The sequence below is a fragment of the Mobula hypostoma genome, chromosome 1 (assembly GCF_963921235.1).
Source record: "Mobula hypostoma chromosome 1, sMobHyp1.1, whole genome shotgun sequence".
NCBI classification, from domain to species: domain Eukaryota; kingdom Metazoa; phylum Chordata; class Chondrichthyes; order Myliobatiformes; family Myliobatidae; genus Mobula; species Mobula hypostoma.
The window spans coordinates 119888074-119907389 of record NC_086097.1 but is presented as its reverse complement, the minus strand read 5'-3'; positions in this window follow the sequence as shown (position 1 = coordinate 119907389).

Genomic DNA, 19316 nt, shown 5'->3' with positions numbered 1-19316 from the left:
GCAAAGAATTGGCAGATGGAATACAGTGTCAGGGAATGCATAGTCCTGCACTTTGGTAGAAGAAATAAAAGGGTAGACTATCTTCTAAATGAAGAGAAAATTCACAAATCTGAGCCACAAAGGGACTTAGGAGTCCAGTGCTGGATTAAAGGTTAATTTGCAGCTTGAGTCTGTGGTGAGGAAAGCAAATGCAATGCAATATTAACATTAATTTCAAGAGTTCTAAAATATAAAAGCAAAGATGTAATGTTGAGGTTTTATAAATCACCAGTGAGTCCTCATTTGGAGTATTGTGAGCAGTTTTGGGCCGCTTATCTTAGAAAGGATGAGCTGACACTGGAGAGGGATCAAAGGAGATTCATGAAAATAATTCCAGGATTGAACAGCTTGTCATATGAAGAGTGTTTGATGGCTTTGGGCTTTTGTTTACCGGAATTCAGAAGATTGAGTGATGGGGAGGGGAACACTGACTCAGACCATGAGAGGCCTGCGTCGGGCATTTTCATGCCTTACAAGGCACAGATTGGAAGTCTATGTTGAGCGCCATTTCACGCACAGACTAGAGCAATGTGCGATTAAGTACCTTGCTCAAGGGCACAAACATGCTGCCACAGCTGAGGCTCGAACTAGCGACCTTGAGATAACTAGACGAACGCCTTAACCACTTGGCCATGTGGTGACCTAATAGAAACCTATCAAATGTTGAAAGGCCTCAATAGAGTGGATGTGGAGGAGATGTTTCCTATGGTGGGAGAGTCTAGAACTAGAGGACGCAGCCTCAGAATAGAGTGGCATCCTTTTAGAACTGAGATAAGGAGGAATTTCATTGGTCAGAAGGTGGCAAATCTATGGAATTCATTGCCACAGGCAGCTGTGGAAGCCAAGTCTTTAAGTATATTTAAGGCAGAGGTTGATTGATTCTTGATTGGTTAGGGCATGAGAGGGAAAATGGATCAGCCATGATGAAATGACCTAATTCTGCTCCTATATCTTATGGTCTAATGTTTAAAATTGTGGAACCTATTCAAAGAAAGACATCAAATGCACCCCTGGCGCAAAAAAAATCGTGCAAACAACAAAAATAAAGAGCAGAAAATACAGAAAATTAAACACAAAATCCAAAGAGTCCAGGCATATTCAGTTCAATTCAGTTCAGTTCTCTTTAGTACTGTGTTGTTCATTATCTGCAGGCCACCCCAATGAAAATCACCCAAAATAGCAACAAAATCATTTCCTCAGTATTTTCCCTCACTTTTGCACTATTATTTAGATAAATTTTTATATACGTATTGTAATTTATAGTTGTTTATTACTATGCATTGCACTGTACTGCAACCACAAAACAACAAATTTCACAACAAATGTTTGCGATATTTAACTTGTTTTAGATACATAGATAAATAGATAGATAAAGCTTAGAACAAGAGTTGTAAGGTGCTTGAAAGTGAGTCTATAGGTTGTGGAACCGGTTCAGAGTTGAAGTGAGTGAAGTTATCCATACTGCTCAGCAGCCTGATGGCCGTAGGATAATAACTGTTCTTGAACCTGATGGTGTGGGACCTCAGACTCCTTTATCCCCTGCCTGATACAGCAGCAAGAAGAGAGCATGGTCAGCATGGTGTGGGTCCTTGATGATGAATGCTGCGTTCTTGTGACAGCCCTCCTCGTAGATGTGCTCAATGGTGGGGAGCGCTTTGCCTCTGGTGGACTGTCAAATTTACAGTCAAAGTAAATTTACTATCAACATATGTTAATTTTACCCTATGCTACCTTGAGATTCACTTCTTTCATGCGTTTGCAAGACAATAAAGAAATACAATACAATTTATGAAAACCTAACTTAAACAATCGTGGCATTTAGCAGGTGCATGAATATGCTGAGAATGGAAGGGGTGTAGACTTGTGCAGGTAGAAGGGACTAGTTTAAAAGGCTTTAAAATTACTAACTTAATTAGTTAAGCACATCTTTGTTGGCTGAGGAGACTGTTGCTGCATGGTGTTGTTCAATGTTGAAAGTTTTTTCAGCTCTAACTTACCTCAGTCCTGCAGGAGATTTATTTAACTGTTCCCTCTCCGCTGATAATCTCCAACACACCGAGCACTCTCAGCCTTCTCCATTTCTTTATTTTGCTGCATTGTCTCGCTCTTTTCAAAACCATTTCACAGAGGGCTATTAAGTGAAAGCCGTTAGAAAGAAAATAATATATTCCGATATGAGCAACATTGATGCCTCCTGGGAAATTAGCTACACTGTACATGCTGAAGTCATGCATCCAAATTCTGCTCACTGAAGCACACTCGAGGCAGATGTATCAAGTCAAAGCTCATGGTTTTGGGAGGGCCTGAGGCCAGATTTAAACATTGAAAAAATAAAGGCATTAAAGAGCCACCAAAGAATTCAGAACCATCACCAAATCAGTGACCTTAACCTGAATACTGAGTGCATTGGTATCCATACATTTGTCAGCATTTGTTTCTATGCTTTAATTTGCTGCTTGCTTGTGGACTTCCAGGAGTAGATGATGTCCTGCAGCAAAATGCATGTTTCCATAATAATTTGAGTGAGGAAAGCGGGTGTCAGAGGCTGCAGCTAGAAAGGACAATTACAAGCTGAATTCTCTCCTGACCTCGGCTTTCATATTTGCTTCCCTGCCAGTCTCTTGTGTGAGCATATCCCACAGAGTTAAAATATCACTTTTCAGAGCTCTACTGGTATTGAAGACAGCTTAGATGAAAAAGAATGCAATCCATTTTTTAAAGAAGGAGGAAAAGCAAGACATAAAAAATGAACCTGAAAATATTAATACTTACAATATTAGTACTTACCTTGCATTCTGTGGAGAATATAGATAAAAGTCGGCTTTATGTGTTATGGACCACCAAGTCAGTACTAACAGAGGAACATTCACCGAGTTAACAGATGTTAATTATAGAAAAATATTTGAAAACAGTCCATACCTACCATTATTGTAGATAGTTGAGACATGTTAAATTATTGGAGACAATGGCACATTTTAATAATAACTTTATGATAGAGAAAGGAGTTTTCTAGAGCGATTAGAAATGGTGACCAACAGCTTCCCTCGTGATGGTATTGGGTTCCCTATCTGCAAAGCCCCAAACTCATAAGAAAATTTTAAGCTCTATCTGATATAAATATCTACAGGTATTTTCACTGGTTAAGCTCTATCCACCTACTTTTCAAGGACTAGCTTACTTCCCTGTCTAGTGTCTGCAGTGAGATTTAGCTTCCAATATCTATTTAAGTGGTGGTTTTCCCTCCCTACCAAGGAAGAGATACTTCCAGCTAACAAAGTAGTTTAAACACCATTTATTTTATTATTAATGATGCACATTTAAATTTAGACAAATAGTTTGACAAATAATTTTATCATAAATTGAACCCTAATAAAAGAGGTTCTGATTTATAAAAGATCTCCAAATTACAAAAAATGTAAAAACATGGGTACAATTTTTATGAACTAAAAGAACATACCAATGAGTTGCAAAGGAGTCATCCACCGCAGAACTGAAGACTGAAGAATGAATTCTAGTTCTTCTTTCTGTCACTCCTTCTTTCTGTCATTTTCCCCAAGTTTTCCCCAATGCTTCCTAATATTTATACTGTTTGCTACTAGATGACATCATTTGCATGTGGTGTTTTCCAGATACCTTTGCTGGGACAAAGTAGTTTACAAAGAAGGTCTAAAAGCTTCCGAAGACAATGATGCAAATAATTTAGCTGTAGTTGCCTGGTTTAAGGTAGGACAATTAACATAGTTCCATTGTCTTGCACTTGCATGGTTACTTCCTTTTGCAAAACACAGATCTTAACACAGTCCAGATGTCATTTGAACTTCAAACAGATTACTGCTCGCAAATTACATTGAACTGAAGATTGGCCCTTGTTTGCAACAAGAAGTTGAGCAAGGAATATTTGTTAAAAGTTTAACTTTGTCACAAACAATTTGGACCCTTTGGAAAGATTGTGCTGCTTTGCCAGAAAGCTGAGGTTAGCAATAAACCTCTCTAGCCATGAAAGGAGAATAGTGATTGCACCCTTCAGTCCAATATTCAGTCAATGAGTTAGATAAAGGATAGGAGTGCAAGTTTTAATTTGCAAATTGCACCAACAAAAACATATGTAATTCATATTTTTGGTGAATGCAGCAATCTGCTACCTTCTGCTTTGTGGTACAGAGAATGAGTATGAGGCAAGACCTTTTGGTCTAAAGAATACAATGCTAGAAATTGTATTACTGTCTCTCAGTGAGTTAAAAGAAACAGCATTAATACACAATAATGATTCCTGTGAAAAATCACAAAGATGAAGAATTTCAGATCTGCAATTTTTGTGAGCAGAATTGTTCTGCTTCCATGTATAACACCACCCTGAAAGTGACATTGGTGATTTTAGCAGAAGTATGTGTTGTTTGAATTTCTATTACGTGATGTGAGCAAGCAATAAATAGTAAGGGCACTGTTGACTGAGGTAGAGCAAAATAAATTACAGATTTGCCTTTAACACCATGATTAGGATTTGGTTAATTACATACAATTTCTACAACCTGTTACCTACAACTGTTGATTATCACTCAAATTCAAATTAAAAATAAAGCAGTGATACATCTGTATAAATCTGCAACATATATTTTCTTTTTGTCTTCTAATAGCAGTTGACACAGTCTGGTTAATAAGGATGTACTTGACCCTGCTCTTCTTCATTTGTTACCCTGTAGGATTCCATTGGTGAGAAATAGCCCTCAAAATAGCCAAAATGCATAGTGAAAAAGGCAAAGTAGACCAAAAGGAAACAATTTGCAATGGGTAATCATGGCAATCACAATGCATTTGTTTGCCTGTATATACTACTTTATACAGTGGATTCTGGTTAATTAGGCCATCAGCTAATCAAGACAGCTGCTTGTTGGACCATATCTTAAAGAACAAAATCTAATTGAGAAAATAGCCCAGTTTCCTTTCATTTATTTGGGGTACTATTCAGTTTAATTGGGACAGAATACTGTTGCCAAGCAGTTTTTAACTATCATCAGTTGTGTGCATTTGTCCAGAGCAAACAATGTTTAAATAACGCTACTTGTATGTGTTTGTGTTCAAAAAGCAGTGATTTTTATCACTGATAGTTGGTGAGAAATAAGCAGTAAGACAATTCAGATCTGTTTTGCTTACTGTGGCTTCAATCATTCAGGCTTGGATATGCCAGAAATGGCTGTTAGACATTATAGAGCAAACCATTTTTGAATAGCAACAGTTGCATGTGCATGTGTTATGTAGTCCACCTGGGATGATGGGTGCCGATTCAAAAAGCAGTGATTTTGATCATTTTGTTTTTTTGTTTTGACCTTATGCAGGAACGTGATGAAGACAGTCCATCATCTGCACTAGATATCTAAATCAAAAGAACACAGCAATGATGAATTCTTCTGTTGAGAACTATTAGGAACTAATACACAGTTTACATGTAATACTGTAATAGTATTGATAGATTTCTAATTTGTTCTGTGTTTTATTCAAATGCATAACTTGTAACTCAGTTAAATGGTATTTTGTCTTTATTAAGCCTTTTAATATTTCCATGAAACTTCGGTTCATTTGGGCAGCTGCTTAAATGGACCAAAATGCTCTGCTCTCATTGTGTACCAATTAACCAGAAGCCATTGTATTATTTCAATATAAATCCAGCTTGGTTTTACTTGTAGGGTTAATGCTGAGCAGAGCTGAAGTAAATTCCTCTCTTAAGTACATTAAAGTTTTCTTTCAGTTCTTAAGACTTAAGTTAAATGTCGTTCCTAAGGCAAATCATGTCAAGGTAAAGATAAACGTATTACTAAAGTATGTATATGTCACCATATACTATCTTGGGATTCATCTTCTTGCAGCCATATACAGGAAAATTAAAAAAAATACAATAGAATATATTTAAAATAAACTATACATAAACAAAGACAGACAAACAACCAATGTGCAGAAGACAAATTGTGCAAATAAAATATTTCTGCCAAATGCCATATTTCTGCCCAATGCCTTGTTCGACTAAAAGGCTAACTGGCTAAGCAGTAGCAACCTCGATTAATTACAACGTAAAATAACTATCCACATCTTCTGAGTTCTATTGAACCCCGATGAAAAATGCATTGACATAGAAACATAGAAACATAGAAAATAGGTGCAGGAGTAGGCCATTCGGCCCTTCAAGCCTGCACCGCCATTTATCATGATCGTGGCTGATCATCCAACTCAGAACCCCGCCCCAGCCTTCCCTCCATACCCCCTGATCCCCATAGCCACAAGGGCCATATCTAACCCCCTCTTAAATATAGCTAATGAACTGGCCTCAACTGTTTCCTGTGGCAGAGAATTCCACAGATTCACCACTCTCTGTGTGAAGAAGTTTTTCCTAATCTCGGTCCTAAAAGGCTACCCCTCTATCCTCAAACTGTGGCCCCTCGTTCTGGACTTCCCCAACATCGGGAACAATCTTCCTGCATCTAGCCTGTCCAATCCCTTTAGGATCTTATACGTTTCAATCAGATCCCCCCTCAATCTTCTAAATTCCAACGAGTACAAGCCCAGTTCATCCAGTCTTTCTTCATATGAAAGTTCTGCCATCCCAGGAATCAATCTGGTGAAACTTCTTTGTACTCCCTCTAAGGCAAGGATGTCTTTCCTCAGATTAGGGGACCAAAACTGCACACAATACTCCAGGTGTGGTCTCACCAAGGCCTTGTACAACTGCAGTAGTACCTCCCTGCTCCTGTACTCGAATCCTCTTGCTATAAATGCCAGCATACCATTCGCCTTTTTCACCGCCTGCTGTACCTGCATGCCCACTTTCAATGACTGGTGTATAATGACACCCAGGTCTCGTTGCACCTCCCCTTTTCCTAATCGGCCACCATTCAGATAATAAACTGTTTTCCTGTTTTTGCCACCAAAGTGGATAACTTCACATTTATCCACATTAAATTGCATCTGCCATGAATTTGCCCACTCACCCAACCTATCCAAGTCACCCTGCATCCTCTTAGCATCCTCCTCACAGCTAACACTGCCACCCAGCTTCGTGTCATCCGCAAATTTGGAGGTGCTGCATTTAATTCCCTTATCCAAGTCATTAATATATATTGTAAACAACTGTGGTCCCAGCACTGAGCCTTTCGGTACCCCACTAGTCACCGCCTGCCATTCTGAAAAGGTCCCGTTTATTCCCACTCTTTGCTTCCTGTCTGCTAACCAATTCTCCACCCACACCAATACCTTACCCCCAATACCGTGTGCTTTAAGTTTGCACACTAATCTCCTGTGTGGGACCTTGTCAAAAGCCTTTTGAAAATCCAAATATACCACATCCACTGGTTCTCCCCTATCCACTCTACTAGTTACATCCTCAAAAAATTCTATGAGATTCGTCAGACATGATTTTCCTTTCACAAATCCATGCTGACTTTGTCCGATCTTTTCACCGCTTTCCAAATGTGCTGTTATCACATCCTTGATAACTGACTCCAGCAGTTTCCCCACCACCGACGTTAGGCTAACCGGTCTATAATTCCCCGGTTTCTCTCTCCCTCCTTTTTTAAAAAGTGGGGTTACATTAGCCACCCTCCAATCCTCAGGAACTAGTCCAGAATCTAACGAGTTTTGAAAAATTATCACTAATGCATCCACTATTTCTTGGGTTACTTCCTTAAGCACTCCAGGATGCAGACCATCTGGCCCTGGGGATTTATCTGCCTTCAATCCCTTCAATTTACCTAATACCACTTCCCTACTAACATGTATTTCGCTCAGTTCCTCCATCTCACTGGACCCTCTGTCCCCTACTATTTCTGGAAGATTATTTATGTCCTCCTCAGTGAAGACAGAACCAAAGTAATTATTCAATTGGTCTGCCATGTCCTTGCTCCCCATAATCAATTCACCTGTTTCTGTCTGCAGGGGACCTACATTTGTCTTCACCAGTCTTTTCCTTTTTACATATCTATAAAAGCTTTTACAATCCGTTTTTATGTTCCTTGCCAGTTTTCTCTCATAATCTTTTTTCCCCTTCCTAATTAAGCCCTTTGTCCTCCTCTGCTGAACTCTGAATTTCTCCCAGTCCTCAGGTGAGCCACTTTCTCTGGCTAATTTGTATGCTTCTTCTTTGGAATTGATACTATCCCTAATTTCTCTTGTCAGCCACGGGTGCACTACCTTCCTTGATTTATTCTTTTGCCAAACTGGGATGAACAATTGTTGTAGTTCATCCATGCAACCTTTAAATGCTTGCCATTGCATATCCACCGTCAATCCTTTAAGTGTCATTTGCCAGTCTATCTTAGCTAATTCACGTCTCATACCTTCAAAGTTACCCCTCTTTAAGTTCAGAACCTTTGTTTCTGAATTAACTATGTCAATCTCCATATTAATGAAGAATTCCACCATATTATGGTCACTCTTACCCAAGGGGCCTCTCACGACAAGATCGCTAATTAACCCTTCCTCATTGCTCAAAACCCAGTCCAGAATAGCCTGCTCTCCAGTTGGTTCCTTGACATGTTGGTTCAAAAAACCATCCCGCATACATTCCAAGAAATCCTCTTCCTCAGCACCTTTACCAATTTGGTTCACCCAATCTACATGTAGATTGAAGTCATCCATCATAACTGCTGTTCCATTATTGCACACATTTCTAATTTCCTGTTTAATACCATCTCCGATCTCACTACTACTGTTAGGTGGCCTGTACACAACTCCCACCAGCGTCTTCTGCCCCTTAGTGTTACGCAGCTCTACCCATATCGATTCCACATCTTCCCGGCTTATGTCCTTCCTTCCTATTGCGTTAATCTCTTCTTTAACCAGCAACGCCACCCCACCTCCCCTTCCTTCATGTCTATCCCTCCTGAATATTGAATATCCCTGAACGTTGAGCTCCCATCCCTGGTCACCCTGGAGCCATGTCTCTGTGATCCCAACTATATCATAATCATTAATAACAATCTGCACTTTCAATTCATCCACCTTATTACGAATGCTCCTTGCATTGACACACAAAGCCTTCAGGCGCTCTTTTACAACTCTCTTAGCCCTTATACAATTATGTTGAAAAGTGGCCCTTTTTAATGCTTGCCCTGGATTTGTCGGCCTGCCACTTTTACTTTTCTCCTTAGTACTTTTTGCTTCTACCCTCACTTTACACCCCTCTGTCTCTCTGCACTGGTTCCCATTCCCCTGTTGTGAACTAACCTCCTCACGCCCAGCCTCTTTAATTTGATTCCCACCCCCCAACCATTCTACTTTAAAGTCACCTCAGTAGCCCCTGCTAATCTCCCTGCCAGGATATTGGTCCCCCTAGGATTCAAGTGTAACCCGTCCTTTTTGTACTGGTCACGCCTGCGCCAAAAGAGGTCCCAATGATCCAAAAACTTGAATCCCTGCCCCCTGCTCCAATCCCTCAGCCACGCATTTATCCTCCACCTCATCGCATTCCTACTCTCACTGTCGCGTGGCACAGGCAGCAATCCCGAGATTACTACCTTTGCGGTCTTTTTTCTCAACTCCCTTCCTAGCTCCCTATATTCTCGTTTCAGGACCTCATCCCTTTTCCTACCTATGTCATTGGTACCTATATGTACCACGACCTCTGGCTTCTCACCCTCCCACTTCAGGATATCTTGGCACGATCAGAAATATCCCGGACCCTGGCACCAGGGAGGCAAACTACCATCCGGGTCTCTGGACTGCGTCCACAGAATCGCCTATCTGACCCCCTGACTATCGAGTCCCCTATCACAACTGCCCTCCTCTTCCTTGCCCTACCCTTCTGAGCTACAGGGCCAGACTCTGTGCCGGAGGCACGGCCACTGTCGCTTCCCCCGGGTAAGCTGTCCCCCCCAACAGTACTCAAACAGGAGTACCTGTTGTTAAGGGGTACAGTCACCGGGGTACTCCCTATTACCTGACTTTTCCCCTTCCCCCTCCTAACTGTGACCCACTTGTCTGCCTCCCGTGGCCCCGGCGTGACCACCTGCCTGCAACTCCTCTCTATCACCTCTATCAGATAGTGTTGTGGTGAAGCTGTCCCTGGAAAATGATCAGAAATACCTGCACTACACCCCAACTGGTTGTGTTTAAAGTTGATACCAGATGTCTAAATGGGAAAAGATTTTATTTTATTGTATTGTAAACCATAAGCTGCAACACAAAATGTGGCATAAAAGTACAGCTGTCGTACTTGACCATAAATAATTCCTGCATTAAATGTGATCAATATTACTGTGGTCATTTTAAACTAATTATCATTCCCTGAAGCTCACCTGACCTCATCAATCAAGTGGTATTGGGCCAGTGGACAATCTACATATTAAGCTAACAACCTGCCTGCTGGCTAATCATTAGAGGGAGGCCTTGTTATTTTATTTATTCTCTATCTGATCATGGAAATGACAGGGTACTTATTCAGTTAAGACACAGAATAATGTCTCCAGCTTTAGCAGCATTCAAAGTTGCAGATTTGAGTTGTGAATTACTATCTGGCTTGACAGGTGCAGTACTCCAGAGAGCTGAAGGTTAAAAGATCAGGTGCACATTTTTCAGCTTGCAGAAGATTTCTGTCGGATATACGTTAGCTCACAGATGTAGAACAACCTCTCTGTGACCCTTTAGTATACTTAAATCACAAAGGTAAAATCACTGCTGTATGTGTTTCTGCGATATTACAAAGTAGCATCCCTCTTCTCCTGCTGACATACACATAGGTTACCAAAGTGGGCAAGACACTGCAGCAGATCTATCAAGACAAGATTGGAGATATGTAGCAATCCACTGTGCTTCAATTAATGCTTCCATAGTGCATGTGTCAATCCAATAGTATCCTGTATAAATTTGTTATTTGTTGAATAACAAATTATTTGTTCGATAAATATCATCGTACTTTGAGAATCCTATTTACATCAGAGTACTCTCTATCACTAGTCGGGCATAACAGCCTCATGAAAGCAACCAATGAGCTGAATATATGCTTAGTGGCCACTTTATTAGGTAGCCCCTGTACCTAATAAAGTGGCCATTGAGTGTATGTTCATGGTCTTCTGCTGCAGAAGCCCATCCGCTTAAAGGTTTTAAGTGTTATTCATTTGGAGATTCTCTTTATCCCTCCATGAACAACATGTTGATCCTTTAAGTGGACTTCAGAAAGAATAAGACAAGGAAACATACACCTGTGTTCATAGAGGGATCAAAAGTGGAAAGAGTGAGCAATTTCAGGTTCCTGGGTCTTGTTATGATTTGAAACTTCAAAACATTAAACTAGTTCAAAGAAACTTCACGGAAGTCTGAAAATACAGTATAGTTCGAGTTTACTTTAAGCAAAGCGCACATATATCATGTGGTAGCAAAATGACATATGCAATTAATGTACTTTTACATATAACCCATAATTATTTAAATGAACAAGAGTGCTTAATCAAACAATATGTACAAGATTACTCAAGTGATACCAAGATAATAAATACACAACACTCCTCCCTGCTTTGCCATAAACTGCAACTCCATAGAGAATGCATCTCATCTAGAGAAGTACACAGTATATTATATAATGCAAATACTATATACAGACATACACAACATAGTAAATATTAAATTGTCCTATTCAGGCTTAAAGTCTTAATTGCTGTGGAAGCTGTCTTACCCTTGTGGGATAATATTTTTCTTGTCAAGGGGGAGCACCCTGTTGGCAAAAATAAATAACGGATGGGGTACGAAGGGGAGGTGAAAAATTAGCAGAAGTTAGAGTTACCTGATGGCATGAACATTGACTTCTCTAACTTCTGCTAATGCCCCACCTCCCCCTCGTACCCCATCCGCTATTTATTTTTATACACACATTCTTTCTCTCACTTTCCTTTTACTCCCTCTGTCCCTCTGCCCATCCTCTGGTTCCTCCCTCCCCTTTTCCTTCTCCCTGGGCCTCCTGTCCCATGATCCTCTCATATCCCTTTTGCCTATCACCTGTCCAGCTCTTGGCTCCATCTCTCCCTCTCCTGTCTTCTCCTATCATTTTGGATCTCCCCCTCCCCCTCCTACTTTCAAATCTCTTACTAACTCTTCCTTCAGTTAGTCCTGACGAAGGGTCTCGGCCTGAAACATCGACTGTACCTCTTCCTAGAGATGCTGCCTGGCCTGCTGCGTTCACCAGCAACTTTGATGTGTGTTGCTTGTCATTTGTTAATTTTCACAATGTAAATCTTAAGGCTACACCGTCCTGTGTCACTTCCAACACTATCAGATTCTTCATCAACACCATGCAGATCAGTGCTCTTTTTGAAACTGCTACTTGACTTCTTAGCACTTTCTCTTCACTGTGCAGTCCATTTACTTTTGTCTGCCTGACATACTGTATGAGTGTGCCCTGCTTTGTTGCATCTTCTGCATTTCAAACTTTTAAATCTGCAATTATTTGGTGTATGTGACCCCCTGCCACAATGGTAACACTATTTGTTTGGCTTGGCCAGTTTCTTTTTAGACGGTGCAATTTTGTTCATGCTCATTTTCATCCCTGACTGCAGTTCAATTGCATCTCTGTCCGCAATTTTCACTGCCCACTGATACAGTGATTTCCATTGCTCATTTGAATGTAAGCTGTACTTCAGTTAGGAGCCATTTTTGAATGTTTTCTTTTAAGATTCCACAAACTAAGCAATCTATTAGTGTATCATGAAGCCTATTACTGAACTGACAATGCTCAATCTTCAATTCAGTCACAAATGCTTAAATGAAATCCCCTTCTTTTTGATTTTGCTTATGAAATCTAAAGCATTCTGCAATTAACAATGGTTTTGGTTCTAAGTGTTCCTACATTGCTTTTACAATATCAGGGAAGCTAATTCCTGGTGGATTGGTTAAAACAGTCAAACTTCGAAGCAAACTGTATTCCCGCAAACCTAAAGAGCTCAGCAAAATTAGCACTTGCTTCTTGTTGGCTAATTCATTTGCTTCAAGATACTGTTTTAATAGCTCGCTATACATGAGCCAATTATCCACTGTGTAAGCAAACATGTCAATCTTTCCAATGCAAACAGCCATTTCTGATTTTTTTATAAAGTGATTATTATCACCCGATATTCACTCTTTATGAACCCTGAACTTATTTACCTATTGAGATATTGTGCAGAATAGGCCTTTCCGGCACTTTGAACCAAATCTCTGAATTAATTCTAGCCTAATCGTGGCACAATTTACAATAACCTATTGCCTACTAACTGGTACATTTTGGAATGTGGGAAGAAGCAAGAGCATCCAGAAGAAACCCATGTGATCAAGGAGAGAACATACAAACTCCTTACAGGCAGCTATGGGAATTGAACCTGGGTGGCTGGTACTCATTCTTCTGTTTTCTGAGTTAAAAAAAAACTCGATTATGTCTTCTCTTCCTACGACTTTCTCCCCACATGCTGGATAACACTAAGCTGCTTTTTTTAACTTCGAGTGTTTCACTCTGCTTTAGCAGGTTGGCAGCTGTCTTGAGTTCATTTTAAAATATCTCATCACCAATGTTATGGTTTGTAAATTCAACACATTAAATGAATTCAAAGAAATGCACGGGAATTCAAAAATTCAAGTATAGCTCAAGTTTACTTTAAGCGAGTGGTGCACATATCACATGGTAACGTGATGACATATACAATTAACATATTCTTACATATAATCCATGATTAATTATTTAAATAAACAAGAATACTTAATCAAACAACATATACAAGATTACTCAAATACTACTGAAATATTAAATACACAACAGGTGTCAACATCTCTGTGGATCTATACTGGACCCAACATATCGATGCAGCTACAAAGAAGGCACACCAGCAGGTATATTTTATTAAAAGTTTGAGAAGATTTGGTATATCACCAAAGGTACTCGTGATTTTTTACAGATGAACCATGGAGAGCCGTCTAACTGTCTGCATCACCGTCTGGTATAGGGGTGTTGGTGGAGTGGGGGGTGCTACTGCACAGATTCAAAATAAGCTGCAGGGACTTGGAAACTTCGTCACCTCCATCATTAGCACTAGCGTTCGCAGTGTCCAGGACATCTTTAAGGAGCGATGCCTCAAAAAAGCAGCATCCATCATTAAGGATAGCCATCAACCAGAACATGCCCCCTTCTCATTGTTATCATAAGGAAAGAGGTACAGGAGCATGAAGGAACACACTTTAATGATTCAGGAACAGCTTCTTCCCCTCTGTCATCTGATTTCTGAATGGACATTGAAATCATGAACACTACCTCACTACTTGTTGATTTTTATTCTTGGACTACTTATTTAATTTAACTACATATATATTTACTGTATTTCACATCTTTTTCTCTGTTATGTATTGCATTGTACTGCCACCACAAAGACAGCAAATTTCACAACATATGCTGGTGATACTAAACTCGATTCTGATTCTTGCACACCACTGTTGTAATGCATTGTTATTTGAGTTACTGTTGCCTTACTATCAGCTTAAACCAGCTTGGGCATTCTCCTCTGACCTGTCTTATTAACAAGGCATGTTGCCCACAGAACTGCCACTCATTGGATGTTTATTCAGTTTTTTGTACCATTTTCTGTAAGCCGTAGAGACTGCTGTGGCTGTGTGAAAATACCAGGAGATCAGCAGTTTCTGAGATACTCCAACCACTCCGTTTGATACCAACAATCATTCTATGGTCAAAGTCACTTAGATCACATTTCTTCCCCATTCTGATGTTTGTTCTGAACAATGTTTGCATTTTTTATGCATTGAGTTGCTGTCACATTAGATATTTGCTGATTAGATATTTGCATCAACAAGCAGGTGTATTGGTGTACCTAATAAAGTAGCTACTGAGTGTTGGTTACTATACTGATAAGATTTATCAAGACAAGATTGAAGATACGTAGCAATCCAATTGTTTCTATAAATGCTTCCACAGTTCACATGTCAATCCAATAGCCTCTTACTATTCTGCATAAAGTTGCTATTGAATAAATATCATTGTATTTTGAGAGTTCCATTTATATTAGGATTCTTTCTTTCTCTGGTGTAATAGCCTTATGAAAGTGGTCAATGCATATGGTTAGTTTTCATTCAATTTGGTCAATAACGGAATCGAATGTGAATGCTTTGAACATTGACTAAAATGATCAAAATTCCTTGATTTGCTTAGTAGTTCCCAAATTAAAGCAATTGGAAATAAATGGGTTTCACTCGTATTCATTTGTATTGCAGTTAAGTATAAACTATTTTCAATATAAAATCAATCCTGCAGCTCATCCTAGGAATGATAACTATGCAGAATAAAGCTAGTCAATTTTCTTCCTTTGTATTTTCTCCCTTTATCTGTAATGTTTCAATACAGATTTTAAACACATTAATGGTTACTATAATATGTACCTTAGCATAGAGTGGAGAAAGTTAATACAGGAATTTGGGATTGATACCACTCAAAACATTCTTTGGGAAGTTTATCTGGTGTTTTTTAAGCATTATATTAGAAAACTAACAAGTAGCTTTATAAGCACCAATATATTTATCTTTCCTTTAGTGACTAAAACCATATCACTGTTAAATAAAATGGAATTTTATAAATCCACATCTTTACTGTTTTACAATCATGCATATGCTTCCAACCGTACACATTCTTAAAATGCAGAGATGTGCTTTTCGTAAAGTAGCTGTAATAACAAGGCAGAATGGTACTATACAACATAACAGCAAGATTTCATTCAAAATTAGTTTTGATTGAACACTATTTAATTTTATCTGTTATTAGACTTATATGTGCCTGAATTCCTCAACATGTCAGAGTAAATACTAACTCTTTCTATTGGGTGATTATTAACCCCAATAATTGAACTTATATCATTTCTTGAATTGCAAGGCAATTGCGCTGGGACCGAACTAATCAGTTTTCAATTTTAATCAAACAGGGCAAGAGATGCACGCTCAGTCCTTTCACAGGATGTGAGTTGGCTATTTAACTCACATAATAAGTCTCCTGTGTAAATTCTTAATTTATTTTTTATTGAATTTCATCATCAAACAAACATTTCCATAAAAACATGGAGATTTGGGTGTGTTGCACTGCTACTTTCAGAGTTAGTCTTCAGAAAGTCAAATGTTTTCTAGAATGGAGAGTGACAGAAACCATGCCTACAGAAAGAACCACAGCATGAGAAACAGCACTGTCAGGCTTGGCAACAGCTTCTTCCTGCAGATTGTTAGACTTAACACCCTGCTGACACGCAGCACACATGTACACTGTGTCTGAATGCACTGCTGCCCTTCCCCCTCCTCATCGCACAGACACACCCTCTTTCTGCATTGGTCACTTTTCATCTTCTATTGCTGTTGATCACATTTTTATACTACTGCTTGTTTCATTAAAATAGTGCCAGTAGAGTTATACTGTCTTACATAAAGAGGCACCTTGCTCTTTATGTCAACCTGTCAATCTTCAGGCCTTGCCACTTGTGGGTTTGTGCTAATATTATTTTGTGACTAGATGTGCTGGATCATAACTGTGTGTGTGTGTGTGAGAGAGAGGAGAGACTATAAGAAACGTGTTTTGCACCTTGGCTGCAGTGCTGAGCTGCGTGCGACTAAATGTACTGAGTTTTGAACTTGTCCAGAGAGGAAGGATGCTTCATTTAGCAGTATCCATGTGTCGTCGTCATGGCTATCCCTCGAGGTCGAGGATGATGGTCTTCGTTCTGTTGATCAAGTGGCCCACAGAGCGAAGATGCCTGTGCGTGTATTTGTTTAACGTGTACTTGATGTTGCACTCCAAGAAGCACACGATACTTCACAAATCAACAAACTGATTCCAATGGCATGGAAACCACGACGATTGGAACTGATGGATTTGTTGCAGCCTTCATCCGCCTTCACAGCCATTGAGTTCGAAGTAACTTCATCCGCCTGTTCCACCGTTGAAGTCTTGGTTGGACTGTTCTTTGTCAGGGACCTCACCCTCGACCTTACCACCATGGGTGACCCTACCAGGAGCATAGCTCCAGACAGCATCGCTCTCGGGATCACAGGACCACACAAGCTTCTCCACCACGACAACGTGACAATCCATGGAGAAGTATCCATGTGTATGGTTGAATCACAATAAAGATAAACTTGAAATTGAATCAAATCAAGAACTTTCAGCTCTGATTTACACATTTGATGTATATATGATTCAAGATTCAAGTTTATTTATCACATGTATATCAAAATATGTAGTGAGGTGCACTGTTTGCCAGAGAAATATGCTCCGGGAATGATATTTAAATAGAGTATTAAGAACCCAAAGAAAATTTTAATGTACTTTAGAGCAAAATTTACTGCAGCTGTTCTCAGCATTGACTTTACAAAAGCAAAAAAAAAATGTGCTTGCTCTTCTCGGACATCCACCAGGTAATGATGTGCATGTTGTCTGCTGCGTAACCACAGTTATTCAATCCTGGGAATATCCAGGTTTCAATAACTGTGCTCCAGACTGGCAGCCAGGGCCGGACCTTAGGCAGGGCTACGCTGGGCTGCAGCCCAGAGGCCAGAGCTGCAGAGGGGCCCAAAATAGGTAGCTATCATCATGGCGAACAAAAAAGAACGAGTGGAGCACAGAAAAGAAAAAAGAAACAAGAAAAAGAGAACCGTGAGAAAGAAGCATTTAAAAAGACATTGAAATTGACAGAATTTTTTTAAACCTGTTCTCGATGGTACAGCAGTATCATCGCTCTTGTCACAGTCTGAGACCAGTGGACAAGCGGAGACCTGTTCAACAGCTAGCACTAGCACCAGCGTTAGCACAGGACCACCGTCCTTGCCACAGTCAGCAGCTAACGTTGAAGAGGCAGAGAGCATGACTTTGGGATTCCTGACCACAGAGGAATCTGAACAACTAAGTCGGGCTATCCGAAGTTTCCTAGTTTGCCATAGTGCCATCTCTCTTGGCCTTTTTGTCTCTCATTTCCATTTTACTTTCTCAGAACACACGGCTGAGAAAAATACCTGGATAAAAATGCTTTGGCATTGTTTGAGAAATAAGGCCTATGGTATATGCAGCAGTAGCTAAATAAAGATTTAAGACTGGGTACATCATACTTCGTCTCCCTCATAACTTCACTAAGCCAAATAAGCCCAGGTCAGTTTTTGAGTGCTTTAGATACTATCCTTCAAATTAAGAATCTGCATTACTTTCTGTCCTCCCTCTTAAGGCCTGTTTATAGCCTACTTTTTGTACTAAACCAATGTCTTGGTCCACAGCTTTGATATTTAGACCAGTAAGACCTTTGCTCTTGTTCTTGCCTTTTTTTGCTCGGTACAGCAGCATTTTATGGTGTCGGCAGGGGTCCATCAGGGTCTCCAGCCCAGGGGCCCTGACCCCACTAAATCCAGCTCTGCTTGCAGCCTACTTGGTGCAGTCCCTTTGTTTCACCTTCTCAACATATCACCAACCATGGTGACTGACTCCTTCCACTCACCGACCTCACTTCCTGACATCCTGGCAGTACTGGGTCACAATTGTCTTCAATCCCATGACTATTTAAAAAGTCTGTTCATAATGATATGCCTCTTTCTCCTACACTGCATAGAATAAAGTTCAAACCTATTCAACCTTTCCCTATAACTCAGGACCTCATGTCCCAGCAACATCATTGAAAATTTTCTCCGTAGTCTTTCAGTCTTACTTTTATCTTTCCTTTAAGTCCTGGTAGTGGGTAAGGATAATGTTAATTCTTCATGAGTTGAGGAACTCAGAAAGGCCTCACTCAGGCCTTCAAACGATTGAAAGGTTGGGGAGAGGATGTTTTTTCCTGGGCTAATTGGAACTTGATGGCAGGATGCTGGGAGAAGTACTCTAAGTGGAGATCATGTCTGGGTTAATCAGATAGTCAGGGGTTTGGGCTTTTTGAACAGTTATGGGATTGAAATCAATTGTGACCAGGGTAATCAGGACATGGAACATCAGGAAAAGGTGTCTATGAGTGGAAGGAGTCTGGCACCGTGGTTGGAGGAATGGTGACAAGGGGCAACTAAGAGATAGGACTGAACCAAGTGGGCTGCCAGTACCGAGTACAGTTATTGAAAATTATGAGGCGCATAAATAAAGGAAATGCAACAAGGTTTTTTTCACTGAGCTTGCGTAAGACAAAAACTAGAGGTCATAAGTTAAGGGCAAATGGTGAAATATTTAAGGGGAACCTGAGGGGGAACTTCTTCACTCAGAGGTCAGTCAGAGTATGGAATGAGCAGCCAGCAGAACTAGTGGATGTGGGTTCAATTTCAACATT